The following is a 13,413-nucleotide window of genomic DNA, read 5'->3' on the forward strand; positions in this document are numbered from 1 at the left end:
GCACTTTAATAATTAGATATACATATATACTACATATTAATATAGCCATGATACTACAAGAAATTGTCTTTAAAAAAAAAAAAAAAAAACCCGCTAGGCCCGCGAAGCCCACGAGCCCGGCCCGTTAAGCACAGGACCATGTGGGCTTAGGCCCGTCACGGGCCGGTTCCACCCATTAGGCCCACGAAGACCGGGACCGCCAGGCCCGGGACCGCCAGAGCCCGGGACCACGAAGCCCGGGACCGCGAGGCCCGGCCCGTTAGGCCCACTAAGGCCCGGGCCCGGGACAAAATACAGCCCTAGTTAGAAATGAATGAAATCTTTTGGCAATTGTTAATGTTGTTTTGTTTGAGTTTGTTGCTGTGTGAGTTGAATGATTTTTTCTGGCAATTGTTGTTTGGTCAACTGTTAAACCTCTTTGGATTTAGACAGCAGACTAAAAGTTGCATACTGATAGGAGCTTGTAAAGACAAATGAGTAGAAAATGAACAGCACAATATCATATTGATAAGATTACCAACAAACAAGAAAGAATGAAAACTTAACATATGAATATTTTTTGCACACGAGCTACTGAATTCCGAGGTGAAGTTTTATTTAGAAATTCGACGAGCAACAATGAGAGACCAGCCTTGATCTTCTGAACAGTAGCAACATCAGTCTTGAATTACTTCGCGAGAATCTGATCATCGACACCAGTAGCAAACAAAGTTGTAGGAAGTGAAACAGTTCCAGCATTTGCGCTACGTACCAAGTGCAGAAACAACTATAGCTGATTTATTCCAATCATAGTTGTATTGATAGTGTACTAGTCCTTTTGGACCAGAAACAAGTCCCCGAGCTTGTTAGTACTGTCGCTCAAACCTGTTGCACAGCTTTCACTAGCCAACTTGAGGAGACCATTGAAACTTTACTTTCTCTTCTCATTGACATTCAACGCTCTCTCAGAATCTCCCCCCTTTTCTTGTACATTTTCTAATGCATTTACAGTTTGCTCTAACTCCAGAAAATCAGATTACTTAATACAGAAAGTCCAATAATTATGTCGTCTTTTGCTTTCCATTGGCCAAACATAACCAGAGCAGAAAGGCCTAATAGAAAGTCCCTAATTCTGAGTAACTTAAATATCTCAACAACTCAGAAAAACCAAACTGAAAACAAAAGAAAAGGATATGTTAGAACATTTAGCCAATCAGTATTGAATATAACTAGCTATACATGAATGATTCCTCTAGACAAGTAATCGACAATCATGGTTTTATCTGACTACGAAAATGATTCCTAAACTTACTGCAAAGTGAAGAAGTTCCAATATATCAAGGGAGCCAAGCTACCATTTCATCTGTAATATTACTGGTTTTACGATAAATCAACAACTGAAGTTTTCTCAATTACTCACGATGTAGCATAGTTTTAATGACATCATGATACACCTATTATCATACTAGCCTTAAATTAATCTCTGATGCAAATCAATGCTGATTTTCAAGTTCGAAGCTGCCACATGAGGTTGACTCAAAAAGGGAAAGGAAAAAAACACAAACAGTTAAAATGAAGTTGGAAGGTGAGAATTTAATATTCATTCAACGATGCTCTAGAAATTCGGAAAATAAGAACATTCATCACTATTACCTATCAAATGCAGGGTGGTTAGAAACTCAAAGATCAAAATGAAAAAGCAATACGTGATGAAAACATTTTGTGAATTGTCTGCAATACTTACACTCCACTCCAATGATAACATTTCAATATGTTCCTTTCCTCTCATGTTTGCCTTCAAAGCTTCCATTTTATCCGCCACATTTTCCAACTTTCGAATTGATAAAGTTCCATACAAGCTGCATAGTTCACCCAAATCTTCCATTCTCGAACCACTGCTACCACCAAGAAAATATTCAACTCCCAATAACACACGGGTGCTTTTCAGCTTTCTCAGATGTTGCGGCTTCTTTAAGCAAGGAGTGTCGCTAATGTCAAGGTGACGCAAGTTGATCAACTTTTCCATTTGCATCGGTAACTCTTCAAGATAACCACAAGATGACAAGAGAAGTGTATCTAAGTTATAGAGTACACAAATGGAATTAGGTAACTGTTTTATCTTTGTCCATGAAAGGTCCAAAAATCTTAGGAGCTTTAATTCAATAAACAAGACATTCGGTAACTCATTGATATGATAACGAGACAATGATAGTGCCCTTAAGGATGTTAGTCTTGGCAATATATTATGCAACACCCTCTTGCCTAGAGATGGACCATAGAGCTCGATACTGTTGATTGGAAGCAATGTCCTTAGATGATCTAGTTCGTCGAGGGATTTCAATTTTTCGAAGTCACCATAACCCGTTAAATAGGACACGTGTCGACTTCGTTCTAACAAATGAGACTCTTGGTTCTTTTCCAATATGGTACAAAGTTGTGAAGACGCAATTTGGGCCAAATCATTCACAAGGTCATGCATTAAGAATTCATCTGCATTAATTTTAGAAGAATTTGGGACTCTTTCGAAAAGTGATCTTGATTGCAACTCGAGAAAGAATAGGTTGCCTAAATCTTCAATTGTTTCATTTTTTTACAACCCTTGTACTAGACCATTAGCAATCCACAACTGTATGACTTGTTTTTTCCGAAATGGATAATCTTTCAGAAATATTGCACAGTAGGAAAAGCATTGCTTCAAATGCACGGGAAGATCATTGTAGCTCAACATCAATGCTGGTAATATGCTTTTGTTTTGCAGCTCCCATATTTCACTTCTCAAAATGCTTCTCCACTCTTCAATCTCTGATTTGGACCATAACAAACCAGCAAGTGCCTTTAGCGCTAAGGGCAAACCTTTGCACTTAGCTGCGATTTGTTTCCCGACTTCTATATGTTCCAGATGTTCCTTAGGATCCATATTTTCAAATGCATGTCGTTTGAATAAAGACCAAGAGACATCACTAGACAAAGTATCCATGCTAATTTGCTCATTACCCATCGTCATGGCAACACTTTTCTTACGTGTCGTCACAATTATCGTACTTCCTGCATCTCCTTGAACAAAAAGATTTTTCAAGTCATCCCATGCATTATAGTTGTCATTCCAAACATCATCCAGAACAATAAGAAATTTTTTGCCATTTAAGCTTTCCTTCAATTTGACCTGTAGCTGATTAAGATTGTTATCGTCCTTTAAGTCAGATGAGCCAATTTCTTGAAGTAACCCTTTTGTTATTCGGAAAGCGTCATATGGTTCAGACACACAAAACCAAGCTTTCAAATCGAAAAAACCTTTTACCCTCTCATCATTGCAAACAACTTTAGCAAGTGTTGTCTTGCCAACCCCAGGCATTCCAACAATAGGAATTACTCTCAAACTTTTACCACTTGTATCAACAGATAATAAACGGACCACTAATTCCTCTATTTCATTTTGCCTGCCTAAGATTTCAGATTCATCAACCACAGAAGTTGAAGGTTCTCTAGTTTCTTTACCCGAAACAAGATACTCCTTTAGGCCAAGACAACCAATTTGCTGTTGCAACTCCTCCAATGTTTCAATGGTCTTTTCCAACCTCTGTTTTATGTTAAGAAGAAATTCATCACTTGAGAAAAAATCCCATGCATTACTTGCCAGTTGCTTGTTTCTGCATAATTTTGATGCTGACCTTCCACCTTAATTCTCAGAACTTCATAATTGATTTCTTCAATTAAGTTTCCAGCACTGTCCACGGCATCTTGAAGCTCATTTAGCCACTGGTTGACGAATCGATTTGATGTCTGCTTATTTTCTGCATCACTTAGCACAGCTTGAAAGCCTAGTAAAGTTGTCTTCAGCCTCTTTAGCAGTCGAACATCATGCTTTTGCCTCTGAAACATCTTGAGCAGCTCACCCTGAGGAGCAAGCCTATCAAAGAGAACATTCAAAGCTGAAGATAGAAATGCACCTCCACCTGCTAAGCCAATTTCCATTTCTGAAAGCTGCAAAGCAGAACAAGAAAATCACAAAATGATTAAAAATAGTCTTAGTTTTACCTGTTCAATGCTAAGAGTAATATGAAAAAGAATGCTAAGAGTATCTTTGACAGAAGTAACTAAAAGTAATGGAATTAACTATTCATTCCGTTCTTTAGCAAAAGTCCGTTCTTTCTTTTCATAATGGAATTAACTAAACATTTAATAATTGAGACAAGAAATGATATAAAGTGCTGTGGTGTGCCTTTTGCTCATATCATGAAAAATGTTACAGAAATTGTGGAAATTTAAATGACTGTTAAATTATTGCTGAAATTCCTATGAGATACTCTACGTTCTACATGCTTGAAATGTTCCTTTTCTTATCATTTTTCCATGTAAATGATTTTCTTGCAATATTCCCTTTGAAGTTGTAAATAATGGTAGGAAAATAATTAATGGTGGCTTTAAATACTAATCGTTTAGTCACTATCTTTAAAACATTTTATCCATTGTATGTTGTAGCTAAGTGTTATTACTAACAGAATTTCAGAATAATTTGACAAAATCAATTGAAAGAGACAGCTAAATCTTGGAATTCCTTAATATCATGTTTTAGAAAGTATTAGAGCTTGAGAATAGAAGAAGCATATTAGCAGTTCTAGTATGAGTTTTTTGCAGATAAGGATTAAATAACCTTAGGTGTCTTAAACAAATATTACTTTTATCTTGAAATAATCTTTGCACAAAATATTATTTTACGTATTAATTTTAAGATAATATAAAGAAGTATGGTATACTAATTGTGTGTTATAGGTAGAATTTACATTGCGGGACACTCCAAAACATAATTTTACACACATTAGATTCTCCAAAAATTAATCCGGTACTATTTTTGGAGAATCCGACATGCACCTAGCGACATTTTTGAAGAGTCCGGTCAACATAGTAAGACATTATCTCTTCTGTAGACTATATCCAATCTTTCATTACTATTACGATGTTTGTTTTGCCTTGTATAGTTGGCTATCTTAGAAAGAGAAGGACAAGAGTAATATTTTTATTTTCTACTCTTTTTCAATATTTTTCTTTTTCTCTTTAAGCATCTTTGTTTCATACTGAAAATGTTAAAAAATGAAAATACATTTTCTTACGATTTAACATATTTTTGAATAGTGAAAACATTAACGGAAAAAGATATTACAAATAAAGTTATAGTAAGATTTAGGAGAATAAAGTGAGAAATGACAAGATGTGACCAATGTTTTTCGAATATTTAAAAGTTAAAGTTTTTTTGTTTTACAAAAAATTCCTACAAATTTAGGAGGATCTATAGTGTTTCCGCACTTCCCCTCCAGCGTGACTCGAACTCAGGACTTAACGGTCATGCGTAGAGGGGCTTACCAACTGAGAAACCTCACTTGTCAAAGTGAGAGTATTTTGATTGGCGTGATTACTGGGAGAATCAATCCTCATCTTACAATTTAGAAAGTTTTATTCTGCGTGAGACACAACTACCGAACAGAAAAAAGTTAGCATGAGATTCCTTCCATATTTTTGCCAAGTGGATTTTGGGTCTCACTTTTCAGCAAAAGAATTGGCCTAAGAGCTTTGCCCTTTTGTTTTCAATTTTTAGATAATATAAAGAAGTAATGTATACTAATTGTGTGTTATAGGTAGAATTTACGTTGTGTGGACGCTCCAAAATATTATTTTACTCACATTGGATCCTCCAAAAATTAATCCACTACTTTTGAAGAATCCGAAATGCACACAACGATATTTTCAAAGAGTTCGAGTAACAAAGTAAAACATTTTCTCTTATGTAGACTATATCCAATCATTCATTACTATTACGGTGTTTGTTTTGCCTTGTATAGTTGGCTATCTTAGAAAGAGAAAAGGACAAGTGTAATATTTTGTTTTCTACTCTTTTTCAATCTTTTCTTTTTCTCTTTAAGCATCTCCGTTTAATACTGAAAAGGTTAAAAAAAATACATTTTCTTACGATTTAACATATTTTTGAATAGTGAAAACATTAAGGGAAAAAGAAATTACAAATAAAGTTATAGTAAGAGTTAGAAGAATAAAGTGAGAAATGACAGGATGCGCCCAATGTTTTTCGAATGAAAAGTGAGAGTATTTTTTTTTTTTTACAAAAAATCTCTCCCAAGTTAGGAGGATCTATAGTTTTCCACACTTCCTCTCCAGCGTGACCTTAACCCAGGACCTAACGGTCGTAGATAAAGGTGCTTTACCAACTGAGTGAGAGTATTTTGATTGACGTGATTACTGTGAGAATCAATCCTTATCTTACAATTTGAAAAGTTTTATTCTGCGTTAGACGCAACTAAAGTTAGCATGAGATTCCTCTCATATTTTTGCCAAGTGGATTTTGAGTCTCACTTTTCAGCAAAGGAATTGGTCTACAAGCCCAGCCCTTTCCTTTCCAGTTTTTATATAATATAAAGAAGTATGGTATACTAATTGTGTGTTATTGGGATAATTTATGTTGTGGGGATACTCCAAAACATTATTTTACCCACATTTGATCCTCTAAAAATTAATCCCACTATTTTTGGAGAATCCGATGTACTTAACGACATTTTCAAAGAGTCTAAGCAACATAGTAAAATATTTTCTCTTATGTAGACTATATCTGATCATTCATTACTATTCCGAAGTTTGTTTTGCCTTGTATAGTTGGCTATCATAGAAAGAGAAAAGGACTAGAGTAATATTTTTATTTTCTACTCCTTTTCAATCGTAGACAAGAGGGTTGCTCTGATGGTAAGCAACCTCCACTTCCAACCAAGAGGTTGTGAGTTTGAGTCTCCCCAAGAGCAAGGCGGGAAGTTTTTGGAGGGAAGGATGCCGGGGGTCTATTTGGAAACAACCTCTCTACCCCAGGGTAGGGGTAAGGTTTGTGTACACACTATCCTCCTCAGACTCCACTAAGTGGGATTATACTGGGTTGTTGTTGTTGTCTTTTTCAATCGTTTTCCTTTTCACTTTAAGCATCTCTGTGTCATACTAAAAAGGTTAAAAAAATAATATTTTCTTACGATTTAACATATTTTTGAATAGTGAAAACATTAAGAGGAAAAAGAAATTACGAATAAAATTATAGAAAGTTAGGAGAATAAAGTGAAAAATGATAGGTTGTACCCAATGTTTTTGGAATATTTAAAAGTAAGAGTACTTTGATTGACGTGAAACAATTGAAATCTATCTGCTTATTCTGAGAATCAATCCTCATCTAACAATTTAAAAAGTTATAGTATGAGATTCCTCTAACATTTTTGCCAAAGAATCCAGTAATAGTTTCATTTCAAATTTTCTTCTTACTTTTGTTTCCATCAACCGAAACTACTCTTCAATCATAAGCTTCATCTTTTCAGTAATAGAATACCAATGGGGAGTGAGCAAAAACTACGGAAAACTAAATGAAATTACCAAATTAGATTTTACTAAATAAAGGAAATCCAAAGTTATAGTCTCTGTTAAATATTGAAATTAGTTCCGAGCTAAAACTCAGTTTTCTATTCACAGACACAAAGTAAACAGAAAAGTTAACTAAGCAAAGCAGCTCAGAGAAATGCAGTTAAAGTCATCTCAGATACTGTGATTCGAAAAGGAACTTAAAATTACAAAAGAAAAGAGCAGCGCAAAACAAAACTCACAAAGAATTAATGCAGTAAAACCTGATAGTGGCAGAGGAGATCAGCAGAGAAGATGAAACAAGGAGGAGAAATTTGAGAAAACTGTGAAATTTGAGTCCAATATTTTTCGAATATTTAAAAGTTAGAGCAGTTTGATTGACGTGAAACAATTGAAAAGTTATAGTATGAGATTCCTCTCATATTTTTGCCAAGTGATTTTGGGTCCCACATTTAAGCAAAAGAATTGGCCAAAGAATCGAGTAATACTTTCATTTCCAATTTTCTTCTTACTTTTGTTTCGGGAAAATGCATAATTACCCGATTCCTAACTATACACTTTTTCTTTGCGGAAATTTCATTACCCTCCTAAACTTAATTAAAATAGAATTATTTGCACCCATAACGCTGACGTGACAGAGTGTGTGTGAGAAGCAAGAAAAAAAGATTTTCAGAATAATTTTTATTCTTTTTTACCATTTTTTCTTACTTTTTTTTCCTTTTCCTTTTCCTTTTCCTTTTTCTTTGTCTTTTTTCTTTTACTTTTTTTTTTTTCATTTTTTCTCTAATTCCGGCGGCTATTCATTCACCGGCGACTTTGTCTAACCATTTTCTTTCATTTTTTCTTTTCACACACAAATTAAACTCTCAAAAAATTCTATTCATAAGCAAAGCAAAATATACTCAGATTTGGGGGAAAAATACATCATCAGAAAACCTTCCCACGCCGGAAAAAAATGATGTATTTAAATTTTAACTGGAAAAAGTTTTCTCAGCTTATATTCATTTTTATTTCTTTTTCTCTTCCTCCCACCCATATATAAAACAAAACACACTTAGATCGGGATAAAAATCTGTCGCCTAAAAAAATGGTATTTGTGAAATTCCGACGACCACCATTTTATGCCGTCGGTGACAAAAAAAAAAAGAAAGAGAATGAAATAACCAAAAAAAAATGAGAATAATAAGAAATAAGAAAAAAAGATAAAAAAAGAAGAGTTAATAAAAAAAGTATTAAATGTGGGGTCGCGTGTAGCTCACCACTTGCCAAGAGTTTGGTTGTCTAGTTTTATGGTGTAAATAATTCCATTTAAAATAAGTTTAGTGGGGTAATAGGATTCCCGCAAAGAAAAAGTGTGTAGTTGAAAATCCGAATGTCGGTGACGAGGTACTTATGCATTTTCCCTTTTGTTACCATCAACCGAAACTCAAACTCTCAATTTTGTGAATATCTCTCTTCAATCATATGCTTCATTGAGGTAAAAGATTTTCACGCAATATTCCCTTTGAAGATGTAAATAATGGTTGGAAAATAATTAATAGTGGCTTTAAATACTAATTGTTTAGTCACTATCTTTAAAAAAATTTATCCATCGCATGTTGTAGCTAAGTGTTAATTATTAATGACAGAATTTCAGAATAATATGACAAAATCAATTGAAAGAGACAGCTAAATTTTGGAATTCCATAATATCATGTTTTAGAAAGTATTAGAGCTTGAGAATAGAAGGAGCACATTAGCAGTTTTAGTATGAGCTTTTTTGCAGATAAGGATTAAATAACCTTAGGGGTCTTAAACAAATATAAATTTATCTTGAAATAATCTTTACATGTAATATTATTTTACGTATTAATTTTTAGGTAATATAAAGAAGTACATTATACTAATTGTGTGTTATAGGGAGAATTTACGTTTGGTTGGGGGACTCCAAAACATAATTTTACCCACATTGGATCCTACAAAAATTAATCCATTACTATTTTTGGAAGATCCATCATGCACCCAACGACATTTTCAAAGAGTCCGAGCAACATGGTAAGACATTTTCTCTTCTGTAAACTATGTCTGATCATTTGTTACTATTACACCATTTGTTTTGCCTTGTATAGCTGGCTATCTTAGAAAGAGAAAAGGACAAGAGTAATATTTTTATTTTACTGCGATCACTGTCCAGCTTCGTTCCAGGCCGCTTCTGTGATGCCAGCCACACACATGCGATCATGACCTTCGCACGTGAGATCACACCAGTAGGCAAAAATCCTGAATTGCTTCAAGTCAAACTTTTGATCTAACCATCCAGAATTAACCCGAGGCCCCTGGGACCTCAACCAAATGTACCAATATGTCCTAAATCACAATACAAACTTAGTCGTGACCTTAAATCACATCATACAATATCAAAAACACAAATCGCACCCCAATTCAAGCCTAATGAAAACTAATGAATCCCAACTTCTACGATCAATGCCGAAACCTATCAAATCAACTTCGATTAACCTCAAATTTTGCACACAAGTCATAATTGACACAACGAACCTATTCCAATTTCCGGGACCAAATTTTGAGCCCGGTAACCACAAAGTCAACTCTCAATCAAACTTCTCAACTTTCTAAACTTCTAATTTTTTAACTTTTCGTCATTTCAAGCCAAAATTACCTACAGACACACTCCTAAGTCCAAAATCACCATACGGAGTTACAGGAACCATCAAAACTCCATTTCGAATTCATTTATGTATAAGTCACATCCGGTCAACTCTTTCAACTTAAGCGTTCAATGGGACTAAGTGTCTCGATTCATTTTGTATATTCCCGGAACCCGAACCAACGACGAGTCACATAACAACAATTGAGCATAGGATAAGTAGTAAACGAGGGAACGGGGCTATCATACTTAAAACGATCGGCCGAGTCATTATAGAGGTAGCACTGTACTCTCGTTCGCATGCCTTGGAGTCGCCTTTCTTATAGTTCTACTACTGTTTATTTGCTTTAGAGAATGTGTTATTTATTTCACACATTGTATATAAAATTACAAATAAAGTTATAGTAAGAGTTAAGAGAAAAAAGTGAGAAATGACAGGTTGTGCCCAATATTTTTTGAATATTTAAAAGTGAGAGTATTTTGATTGACGTGAAAATACTAAAATCTGAATCAATCCTCAACGAACAATTTGAAAAGTTTAATTCTGCGTGAGACAGAACTACCCAGCTGACAAAAATTAGCATGAGATGCTCCAAAATATTATTTTACCCACATTGGATCCTCCAAAAATTAATCCACTATTTTTTGAGGATCTGACATGCACACAACGACATTTTCAAAGAGTCCGAGTAACAAAGTAAAACATTTTCTCTTATGTAGATTATATCCGATCATTCATGACTATTATGACATTTGTTTTGCCTTGTATAGTTGGTTATCTTAGAAAGAGAAAAGGACGAGTGTAATATTTTTGTTTTCTACTCTTTTTCAATCTTTTTCTTTTTCTCTTTAAGAATCTCCGTTTCATATTGAAAAGGTTAAAAAATATATTTTCTTACGATTTAACATATTTTTGAATAGTGAAAATATTAACGGAAAAAGAAATTATGAATAAAGTTATAGTAAGAGTTAGAAGAATAAAGTGAGAAATGACAGGATGCGCCCAATGTTTTTCGAATGAAAAGAGAGAGTATTTTTTTTACAAAAATTCTCTCCCAAGTTTGGAGGATCTATAGTATTTCCACACTTTTCCTCCAGCGTGACCTTAACCCAGGACCTAACGGTCATGGGTAGAGGTGTTTTACCAACTGAGTGAGAGTATTTTGATTGACGTGATTACTGTGAGAATCAATCTTCATCTTACAATTTAAAAAGTTTTATTGTGATGATCCAAAAGGTCATCTTTTATTTTAGAATCTATTTCCGTGTTATGAGGCCTTGACAACCTCCTTTTATTTCTTCTCGATTACGTGCACAGTCCGGGCGCAATACCGGAAAGCTTTTGTGTGAAAAAATTGAGAAATAATGAGTTTTTGCTTAAAAAGATAATTTTAGTTAATTTCGGTCAATATTTTAGGTAAACGGACCTAGACCCATATTTCGACGGCCTCGGAGGGTCCGTAGTAAAATATGGGATTTGGGCGTATGCCCGGAATCGAATTCCAAGGTCCCTAGCCCGAGAAATATTTTTTGAAGAAAATTGTTTAACTGAAAATGTGATGCGTTTTGGAAATTTAAATAGATTTGATCTTGTTGGTATCAGGCCCATATTTTGATTTCGGAGCCCCGTTTAGGTTCGTTATGGTATTTAGACCCTATCTGTGAAATTCGGTGAAAACCAGAGGTGATTTGACGTGATTCGGACCTTTGGTTGAAAAGTTAGAAATTTTGAACTATCTTGAAAATTTTATGAGTTTTGGTGTTGAATTCATGGTTCTAGATGTTATTTTAGTGATTTGATCGCGAGACCAAGTTCGTAGGATGTTTTAAGACTTGTATGCATGTTTGTTTTGGAGCCCCGAGGGCTGGGGGTGAGTTTTGGATAGGCTATAGAGTGTTTTGAGACTTAAGGAATTTGCTGGTGTGATTGCAGATCTGCAGACTTCGCATTTGCAAAGTCTGGCTCGCAAATGCGAGCATTGCAATTGCTAAGTTCCATCGCATTTGCGATCAGAGGGCAGGGAGGGGGACCTTCGCAATTGCGAAGTTCACTGTCGCAATTGCGACATGCACAGTGGCCGCATTTGCGAACAAATGTTCGCAATTGCGAAGGCAACAGGTCCATACAAGCTTCGCATTTGCGAATCTGGGATCGCAAATGCGATACCTGCAGCTGTGTAAAACACAACTTAGACGAGATTTTCAACCATTTTTCAATTATCTCAAACTCTAAACCTCCCTGGGCAATTTTTCAAAGACCCAAACTTTTCCAAATTATAGGTAAAAAATTTCTAACTCAACTCTTTCAATCTATTTTATCTTTATGCAAGATTTCATCCCAGAAGCTTGGGATTTTCATGGGAAATTGGGTGTTTTTGGATCAAATTTGGAAATTTCAAAATTTAGGGAATTAGACCTCAAATTGAGGTCGGATTCCAAAACCAATTGCATATCCGGGTTAGGGGGTGAATGGATAATCAGATTTTGGTCCGAACTTCGGATTTTGACCAAGCGAGCCTGGGGTCGGTTTTTGACTTTTTTTGGAGAAAATGTTATAAAATCTATGATTATGCATTGGAATCGTTTCCTTTAGCATTTATTGATGTTATTAAATTAATTATGGCTAGATACGAGTGAATTGGTGGTGGAATCGAGAGGTAAAGCGGTGGTTGAGCATTGAATTACTCGTTAGCTTGAGGTAAGTGTTTGGTCTAACCTTGACTTGAGGGAATAGGAATCCCTGACTTATATGCTATGTGAAATTCCAGGTGTGTAGCGTATAGGTGTGGTGACGAGTACCTATGCACCACCAAATTTCCATTTTTTGCTTGTTCCCTTCCTCATTTTGTGTTATACTACTTCTTGCCTTAATTGTTACTTGCTCATAATTATTTCCATGTCTTAATTGTTACTTGCTCATATATGTTTCCATGTCTAATCGCTTCATATTTACTGTTGTTCTCTTTATTGAAGTATTTAATTATTTCATGGTTTCGTTTTATTACACTATTGGCTTATATTGGCTTGTTGGTGCCTTATGGTATACCTTGGTTGGTCTCGCTGAGTAGTTTACACTGATGAAGTTTCATAATTGTAGTGATATTCCATTGTGTGGACTGAGGTATAAGTGTTTTGGAGGATTTGAACTAACTTGTGAAACACTTATCTTTATTTTTGTGTTTGGTGCTGATATATATATTGGGATCGGGTTGTACGCCGCAACAGGAGGAATAAGGGTGAAATGTAATTGTCTGGTGAGATCGGGTTGCACGCTGCAACAAGTAGTAATAAGGGTGGACATGTGGGATCGGGTTGCGCGCCGCAATATGAGGAATAAGGGTGATATGTGTTGAGGAGTAATAAGGGTGGACAGGTGGGATCGGGTTGCACGCCGC

The 13,413-nt window shown here is 35.3% G+C and overlaps 1 pseudogene; it reads right to left on the reverse strand.

Annotated features, from left to right (window-relative positions):
• Positions 1-474: 474 nt before the first annotated feature.
• Positions 475-7,747, reverse strand: LOC107831820 (putative disease resistance protein At3g14460; annotated as a pseudogene).
• Positions 7,748-13,413: the final 5,666 nt, after the last annotated feature.

The sequence above is a fragment of the Nicotiana tabacum genome, chromosome 22 (genome assembly GCF_000715075.1).
Source record: "Nicotiana tabacum cultivar K326 chromosome 22, ASM71507v2, whole genome shotgun sequence".
Taxonomy (NCBI): Eukaryota; Viridiplantae; Streptophyta; class Magnoliopsida; order Solanales; family Solanaceae; genus Nicotiana; species Nicotiana tabacum.